This window comes from Suncus etruscus, chromosome 7 (assembly GCF_024139225.1).
Source record: "Suncus etruscus isolate mSunEtr1 chromosome 7, mSunEtr1.pri.cur, whole genome shotgun sequence".
Lineage (NCBI taxonomy): Eukaryota > Metazoa > Chordata > Mammalia > Eulipotyphla > Soricidae > Suncus > Suncus etruscus.
The window spans coordinates 125,959,019-125,967,231 of NC_064854.1; the positions used below are offsets into that span (position 1 = coordinate 125,959,019).

At 48.7% G+C, this 8,213-nt stretch overlaps 1 pseudogene; it reads left to right on the top strand.

Annotated features, from left to right (window-relative positions):
- The first annotated feature begins 569 nt into the window (after positions 1-569).
- LOC126014430 (40S ribosomal protein S11-like) lies at positions 570-1,226 on the top strand (annotated as a pseudogene).
- The last annotated feature ends 6,987 nt before the right edge of the window (positions 1,227-8,213 follow it).

The window sequence follows — 8,213 nt, forward strand, 5'->3', positions numbered from 1 at the left end:
GCTATCTCTCCGGGCACTATAAGTAGAATTTTGTACAATGGTCTTGTGATTGGAGGTTTCTTTGACTAAATGCAATGTTTTAGGGTACCTCCATGTAGTTTTATGCAGCAGAATTTTGTTCTTCAATTATTATTATTTGTTTTTTTTTGAGTCACACCCAGCAGTACTCAGGGCTTACTCCTGGATCTGCACTTAGAAATCGCTCCTGGCAAGCTCAGGGACCATATGGGATGCCAAGAATCAAACCTGGATCCGTCCAGATCAGCCACAAGTCAAACGCCCTACTGCTTCCTATCTCTTTGACCCCTTATTTACTGATGTACTGGAGGTGCCATGCAGTGCCAGGGGTTGAACCCAGTGCTCTAACACCTGAACCACATCCAAGCCCAGATGTAAAAAAAATTTTTGGGGAGGAGCTTACCTGGAAGCACTCAGGGGTTATTCCTGGTAGGTTCAGGGGACCAAATCTGAGTGTGTTGTGTGCAAGGCAAACAACCTACCTGCTGTGCTATCACTCTGGCCCATGATGTAAAATGTTTTGTGTGGACTTTCTCCAGGCTCCTGAGAAGATGGTGGATATTCAGACTGAGTTCTCCTACCAGAAGCAGCACAACCATTTTCAAAAAGAGAAGATAAGAGGCTGGATGAGATATCATGGAGTCAGGGCATTTGACTTGCATGCAGAAGGACGGTGGTTCAAATCCCTGCATCCCCATATGGTCCCCCGTGCCCTGCCAGGGGGACTTCTGATTTCTGAGCGTGGAGCCAGGAGTAACTCTTGAGCGCTGCGGGTGTGACCCAAAAACAAAAACAAACAAACAAACAAACAAACAAAATGATGCTTCTTGGTAAAACCATCAAGGAGAAACTCCCAAGATACTACAAGAACATCGGTCTGAGTTTCAAGACCCAAAAGGAGACAATTGAGGGCACCTCCACTGACAAGAAATGCCCCTCCCCCTGTCCTCATCCAAGAGTGGATTCTGTGTGACAAGATGACGAAGATGAGGATGCAGAGAACCACTGGGATTGCCTGGCCTACAACTAGGCGAGCACAAATAGCATCAAGTAGCACAACAAGAACATGTCTGTGCACTTGTCCCACTGCTTCAGACATACAGATTGGTGACATCGTCACAGTAGGGGAGTGCCATTCCTTCAGCAAGACCGTGAGTTTTGACTTTCTCATGGTGGCCAGAAGCAGTTTTAGAAGTTCTCAGCCATGACCCCAGAAAATAAAGAACTTTTTTGTTGTTGTTTCTTGTTTTTTTGGGGCCATACTCAGTAACGCTCACAGGTTACTCCTGACTCTGCGTTCAGAAATCACTCCTGGCTTTGGGGACCATATGGGACATGGGGGGAACAAACTGCTGTCCGTCCTAGGTAGCCATGTGCAAGGCAAACTTCCTACCGCTGCGCTATTGCTCTGGCTTTCCTATCATTTAAAAATAAAGTTTTGGGGCCAGAGAGATAGCACAGTGGCATTTGCCTTGCAAGCAGCCGATCCAGGACTTAAATCTCAGTGTTCCATATGGTCACCCATGCCTGTCTGGAGCCATTTCTGAGCAGATAGCCAGGAGTAACCCCTGAGCACCTCCGGGTGTGGCCCAAAACCAAAAAAGAAAGAAAGAAAAAAGGAAGGAAGGAGGAAGGAAGGAAGGAAGGAAGGAAGGAAGGAAGGAAGGAAGGAAGAAAGGAAGGAAAGAAGGAAGAAAGAAGGAAAGAAAGAAAGAAAGGAAGAAGAAAGAAAAGAAAGAAAGAAAGAAAGAAGAAAGAAAGAAGAAAGAAGAAAGAAAGAAGAAAGAAAGAAAGAAAGAAAAGAAAGAAAGAAAGAAGAAAGAAAGAAGAAGAAAGAAAGAAAGAAAGAAAGAAGAAAGAAAGAAAGAAAGAAAGAAAGAAAGAAAGAAAGAAAAGAAAGAAAGAAAGAAAAGAAGAAAGAAAGAAAGAAAAGTTTTGTGGGACCGGAGAGATAGCATGGGGGCAAGATGTTTGCCTTGCATGCAGAAAGGTCGGTGATTTGAATCCCGGCATCCCATATGGTTCCCGAGCCTGCTGGGAGTGATTTCTGAGCGTAGAGCCAGGAGGAACCCCTGAGTGCTGCCGGGTGTGACTCAAACCCAAAAACAAACAAACAAACAGTTTTTTTTTTTTTTTTTTTTTTTTTTTGTAGTTTTTGGGTCACACCCGGCAGTGCTCAGGGGTTACTCCTGGCTTCATGCTCAGAAATTGCCCCTGGCAGGCACGGGGGACCATATGGGATGCTGGGATTCGAACTGATGACCTCGTGCATGAAAGGCAAATGCCTTACCTCCATGCTATCTCTCCAGCCCCACAAACAAACAGTTTTGTGTGGCTATGTTTTCTCTTTTTCTGTTCACACCTGGAGTAGAATTGCTGGATATTTTTTGTTTGCTTTGGGGTCATTACCTGGTGATGCTAAGTGTTGCTTTTGACTCTGCACTCAGGAATCACTCTTGATGTTGTACTGGGGGACCTTATAGGGTTTTGGGGGTCAAATTTGCACACAGATATTGCTGCATGCGAAGTAATACTTTACCTGCTCTACCGCTTCTCTGGCCTCAGAATTGCTGTATTATAAAGCAAATCCCTTGTTTAACTATTAGAAAAACTGGGCCTGGAGCAAAAACAGTACAGTAGGTAGGGTTCATGCTCTGCATACAGCTGACTTGGGTTCAGTCCCTGGCACTACATATGCTCTCCTGAGTCCTGCCAGGAGCGATTCCTAAATACAGAGCCAGGAATAAGCCCTGAGCACAGCAAGTGTGGCCCAAAGACAAACAAACTCCCCAACTCTTAGAGGAACTGTCAACTGTTATTCCTCCATATAACTCAACAGGTTGAGCAAATGCTTTCCATGCTGGTGGTTCAGGTTCCCTGGACCCTTTGAGAAATGCCCAGGAGTGATTCCGAAACCACCAAGCTGGGAGCAGCCTCGTGTGGCCCCCAAACAAACAAACAAACAAACAAAAAATGAAATGGCTATACTGGCCAGGGAAATAGCAAAAGGGCTGGGTGACATGTTGTACCCGAGAGAGTCCCAGGCTTAACCCCCTGCATACTATGGTCCCCTCAGGTGGGAACAGCGAAGCATCACTAGTTATGATCCCGAAACCAGTAAGTAAAACACAAGTCCATGGGGCTGGAGAGATGGCATGGAGGGCAGGGCATCTGCCTTGCATGCAGAAGGACAGTGGTTCAAATCCCAGCATCCCATATGGTTTCCCCAAACCTGCCAGGAACGATTTCTGAGCGTAGAGCCAGGAGGAACCCCTGAGAACTGTTGGGTGTGACCTCCCCCAAAAAAAAACAAAACAAAACAAAAAACAAAGGGGGGAGGGGGCAGAGAAATAGCACAGTGGTAGGACATTTGCCTTGCATGCAGCTGATACAAGATGGGCAGTGGTTCGAATCCCAGCATCCCATATGGTCCCCCGAGCCTGCCAGGAGCGGTTTCTGAGTGTAGAGTTGGGAGTGACCCCTGACCACTGCCAGGTGTGACCCCCCCCCCCAAAGAAACCCCCAAAACAAAACAAGTCCTAAAGTGGCTGAAGCATTTTATATTTTTATTTTGTTTTGTTGTTAGGCTAACACCCAGTTACTCAGGGGTTACTTCTGGCCCTCGTGCTCAGAAATCACTTGTGGATCTGTACCAAGGTTGGCTGTGCGCAAGGCAAATGCCCTGCCCCTGTGCTATCACTTGGGCTCCTGCTTTTATAATTTTATCCAATAATGAATGAAGGTGGGGTTGGAGAGATAGTACAGAGGTTAAGGTGCTTGCCTTGTATGTGACCAACCTCAGTTTGATCTCCTTCACTGTACGTGGTCCCCAGGATTGATCTCGGAGCACAGAGCCAGGAATGACTTTTGAACAGATGTGAATGAAAACAATTTATTTTTAAAATGTTGTATCTTTGGGCCACACCGGCAGTACTCAGTACTCCTGCCTTTGCCTCAGAAAACACGCCACTGGCAGGCTTGGGGGACCATATGGGATGGTGGGAATCGAACCTGGGCCCATCTAGGGTTGGCCATGTGCAAGGCCCTATCACTGTGCTATCTCTCCGGCCCCCACATCTTACAATGCTGCTTGCTTTGCTGATTCAGGACTGTCCAGGCTTTGGCTGGGTGTTTGCACTGCTGATGCATTTTCCAGATGCAGCGTGCATTCCTGCCTGCCAGGGCCGTGCTTCTGAGAGAGAGTGATTTCTGGCTGTCACTGCAGACAGGACTGTGTGTGTCCTTGGCTGGGTCCAGCTTCAGTTGGCCCACAAGGCCCGGAGGTGGAAGGACCTGCTCTTCTGAAAGGAGAGTAGCGCGCAGGGCCCCGCCTAGCCTGCCAGGCCTGCTTTTTCCTTGAGCACAAAGGAAAGATGCAGAGTCATTGCGACTTGCAGTTTTATGGTGGAACCTGGGCACCTCCCTGGGTGGGGAGCCCAGAGTTCCTTCCCAGGGGTGCTATGCGAGGAGGGGCTGGGCCTGGGTTGTTGACACAGGGAGGAAGCCCTGGGAGACCCTCGCCCCTGGGCCCCCTTTTCTGGGTACTGAGGGTGCTCCTGTGCCAGGTAGGGGAGGTGGAGGCAGGAATTTTGCTGGTGAAATTGGAGAAGAATGTTTTGGTTTCATGATGGGGGATTATATGGATTTTTCTTCCCAGATGAGGGTGCAATGCTGCACCTGAGTGGGCAGAAGAGGCTTGGAGAGGGGAGTGGTTGGGGTGCTAAGCCAGAGCCCAGCCTGAGAAACAGGAAGTCTTGCGGGGATTAGAAGTGCCAACTCCAGCTTAGTGACCTTCAAACACAAACCATGACCCCCACCAGAAACTTCATGGGACAGCCAACATGTTCCAGGGACTTAGGCCCCCTTCCTGGGCCTCTTTCACTTGGGCCCTTTTCACCCCCAGAAATGCAACCAGGACTGAGCCCTGGAATTCAAGATGTGATTTTTTTTTTCTTTTTATTCCCCCCCCCCCACCATTCCCCTCTGCTGGAAACAGCTGGAATTCAAGAGGTGGTTGATATTTCCTTCCTTCCTTCCTTCCTTCCTTCCTTCCCTTCCTTCCTTCCTTCCTTCCTTCCTTCCTTCCTTCCTTCCTTCCCTTCCTTCCTTCCTTCCTTCCTTCCTTCCTTCCCTTCCTTCCTTCCTTCCTTCCTCCCCTCCCTCCCTCCCTCCCTCCCTCCCTCCCTCCCTCCTTCCTTTCTTCCTTCGCTCAGGGGTTACTTCTGGCTCTTCACTCAGAAATCACTCCTGGCAGGCTCAGGGAAACCATATGGGGTGCTGGGGATCAAACCCAGGTTGGTCCTCTGGTCAGTGGCATGCAAGGCAAATGCCCTACCTGCTGTGCTATCACTCTGGCCTCCGATTTTGAATTAATTTTCTTTTTTCTTTTTTTTTTTGGTTTTTGGTTTTTGGTTTTTGGGCCACACCCGGTGACACTCAGGGGTTACTCCTGGCTATGTGCTCAGAAAGTCGCCTCCTGGCTTGGGGGGACCAATATGGACATCGGGGGATCGAAACCGCGGTCCGTCCTAGGCTAGCGCTGGCAAGGCAGGCACCTTACCTCTAGCGCCCACCGGCCCGGCCCCTGATTTAATTTTCTATCACTGCAACCTCAGAAACCTTTTCTGTTGTCATATTTTTTACACTCTCTCCCCAAAACTCGCATTTGACCCCTTCAAAACCCATCATTTTGGAAGCTTAGACAAACTATTTCCTTTGTGTTGCGTTGTTTGAATGAAAAGAACTACTACTACGGATGCCCGGAGAGATAGCATGGAGGTAAGGCATTTACCTTTCATGCAGAAGGTCATTGGTTCAAATCCCGGCATCCCATATGATCCCCCGAGCCTGCCAGGAGCGATTTCTGGAGCGTAGAGCCAGGAGTAATGCCTGAGCGCTGCTGGGGTGTGACCCCCAAAACAAACAAAAACAAAACAAAAAAGCAAAGAACTACTACTGCAGGAGTCATGCTCTTATTCAGGGAAGCCGCTTCGGTGAGCCTGTGGTCCCCTTCCTGGCACTGTGTGACACCTCTGGGAAGGAAAACAAGCCTGTGTCGGAAGTCTCACAGGGCAGCTGGGCAGGACTTTGTCCTGAGTGAGTTGCTGAAGCTGCAATGCATGGAAGGAAGGCGCCCAGAAGGAGGTGACAGAGACAGTGGTAGATTTCAAAACTGGGGCCCGGCTCAGCGTGGCAGGGGTGAAGGCTGGCTTTGCAGTCAACACATTTCAAATACGTTGCTTGTGCATTTGCAAAAGTAACTGCACTTTTTTTTTTGGGGGGGTGCACCCCTAGTGACGCTCAGGGTTACTCCTGGCTATGCGCTCAAAAATGCTCCTGGCTCTGGGGACCACTATGGGAAGCCAAGGATCAAATCCGGTCTATCTTGGGTCAGCTGTGTGCAAGGCAAATGGCCTACTGCTACGTTATTGCTGTGGCCCCAAAGTTACTGCACTTGACGGACTTGGAAGCTATAATGGCTGGTGAACTGGGAGTTTCCCCAATTCCATCCTCAGTTAAGTCCTGGATGTATCCAGAAGGCGACCTCGTAGTTCTTCAGAGACCTCAAGGTTGTCTCTGGGTCAGAGCAGAGATGAAGAGTATGCACTGAGCCTCAACTCTTGCCTGACCAGCTCTCTGGCTGGTCAGACTCGCACAGGTGGCCTCTAATTCAGAGAGAATGACAAGTTTGCCAGGGGGTCACGAGGGTGAATCCACTCAGCTCTTCGGTGTCCCATGTGCTGTGGGCACAAAGGCCTGCATGTTGCCTGAATTTTGAGTGAGTCACAGCTAAGGGAGAGTGACTTGCAAGTTCACATCATGCCCTTATGAGTGAGTGAGAGAGAGAGAGAGAGAGAGAGAGAGAGAGAGAGAGAGAGAGAGAAGAGAGAGAGAGAGAGAATGTGTGCGTGTACATGTCTTGTGACCTCTGCTCCAAAGGTGGAAGGGCCCCAGCTTTAGGAGTCAAGTGAAGTTTAATAAATAGCAAATAGCATCTAGGGCCAGAGTGATTGCACAGTGGGTAGGGAATTTTCCTTGCATGTAGTTGACCCTGGTTCAATCCCAGGCATCCCATATGGTTCCCTGTAAAATAAATCCACAAACTGTATTTCCAGCCCCATGTGAGCAGGTATGAAGTAGGATAGCCACAAAGTATTAATGAATCAAGCCAGTCATAGGGAAAAAGCTGTGTAGTTGGGTGTCTTCTTGCCTTGTAGAATCTCTGGGTCCACCAAAATGAAACTTCTCTTTATTGACTAGTTCAAATTCAACTGGGAGGGGGAGGGTCTAATGAGAGACAAAATACCTCTCCACCTCTCCAAGTAGAGTGAGAGAGAGAGAGAGAGAGAGAGAGAGAGAGAGAGAGAGAGAGAGAGAGAGAGAGAGAGAGAGAGAGGACAGAGGAGAGAGGAAAGAGAGAGAGGACAGAGAGAGCAGAGGAGAGAGGACAGAGAGAGGAGAGAGGAGAGGAGAGGAGAGGAGAGGAGAGAGGAGAAAGGAGAGGAGAGAGGAGAGAGGAGAGAGAGGAGAAGACAGTAGAGAGAGGAGAGAGAGATGCTAAAAGCAAACTGACTTCATGACTCTCTCCCAACTGGCTTGGTTTATTAATTTTTCGCAGCTACTCTACCTGAATTTGACTCGTTTGTCTGGGGTTGGCAATATGGTGTTCCATGAAGCGATTTCACAATGTATGAAAAAAGGGCTTAGCAAATAGAAAGAGAAAGTTTGGTAATACCTTTCTTTTGGATAAAAGCAGAGTGTAATCTAACAATTCATCCTTTTCTTTTCAAAAAATTGTGAAGGGGGGCCGGGAAGGTGGCGCTAGAGGTAAGGTGTCTGCCTTGCAAGCGCTAGCATAGGACGGACTGCAGTTCGATCCCCCGGTGTCCCATATGGTCCCCCCAAGCCAGGGGCAATTTCTGAGTGCATAGCCAGGAGTAACCCCTGAGCGTCAAACAGGTGTGGCCCAAAAGCCAAAAAACAAACAAACAAACAAAAAATTGTGAAGGGGGGCCAGAGAGATAGCATGAAGGTAGGGTGTTTGTCTTGCATGTAGAAGGATGGTGGTTCGAATCCAGGTGTCCCACATGGTCCCCCGTGCCTGCCAGGAGCGATTTCTGAGCACAGAGCCAGGAGGAACCCCTGAGCGCTGTCGGGTGTGACCCAAAATCTAAAAAAAAAAAAAAAACCTAAAA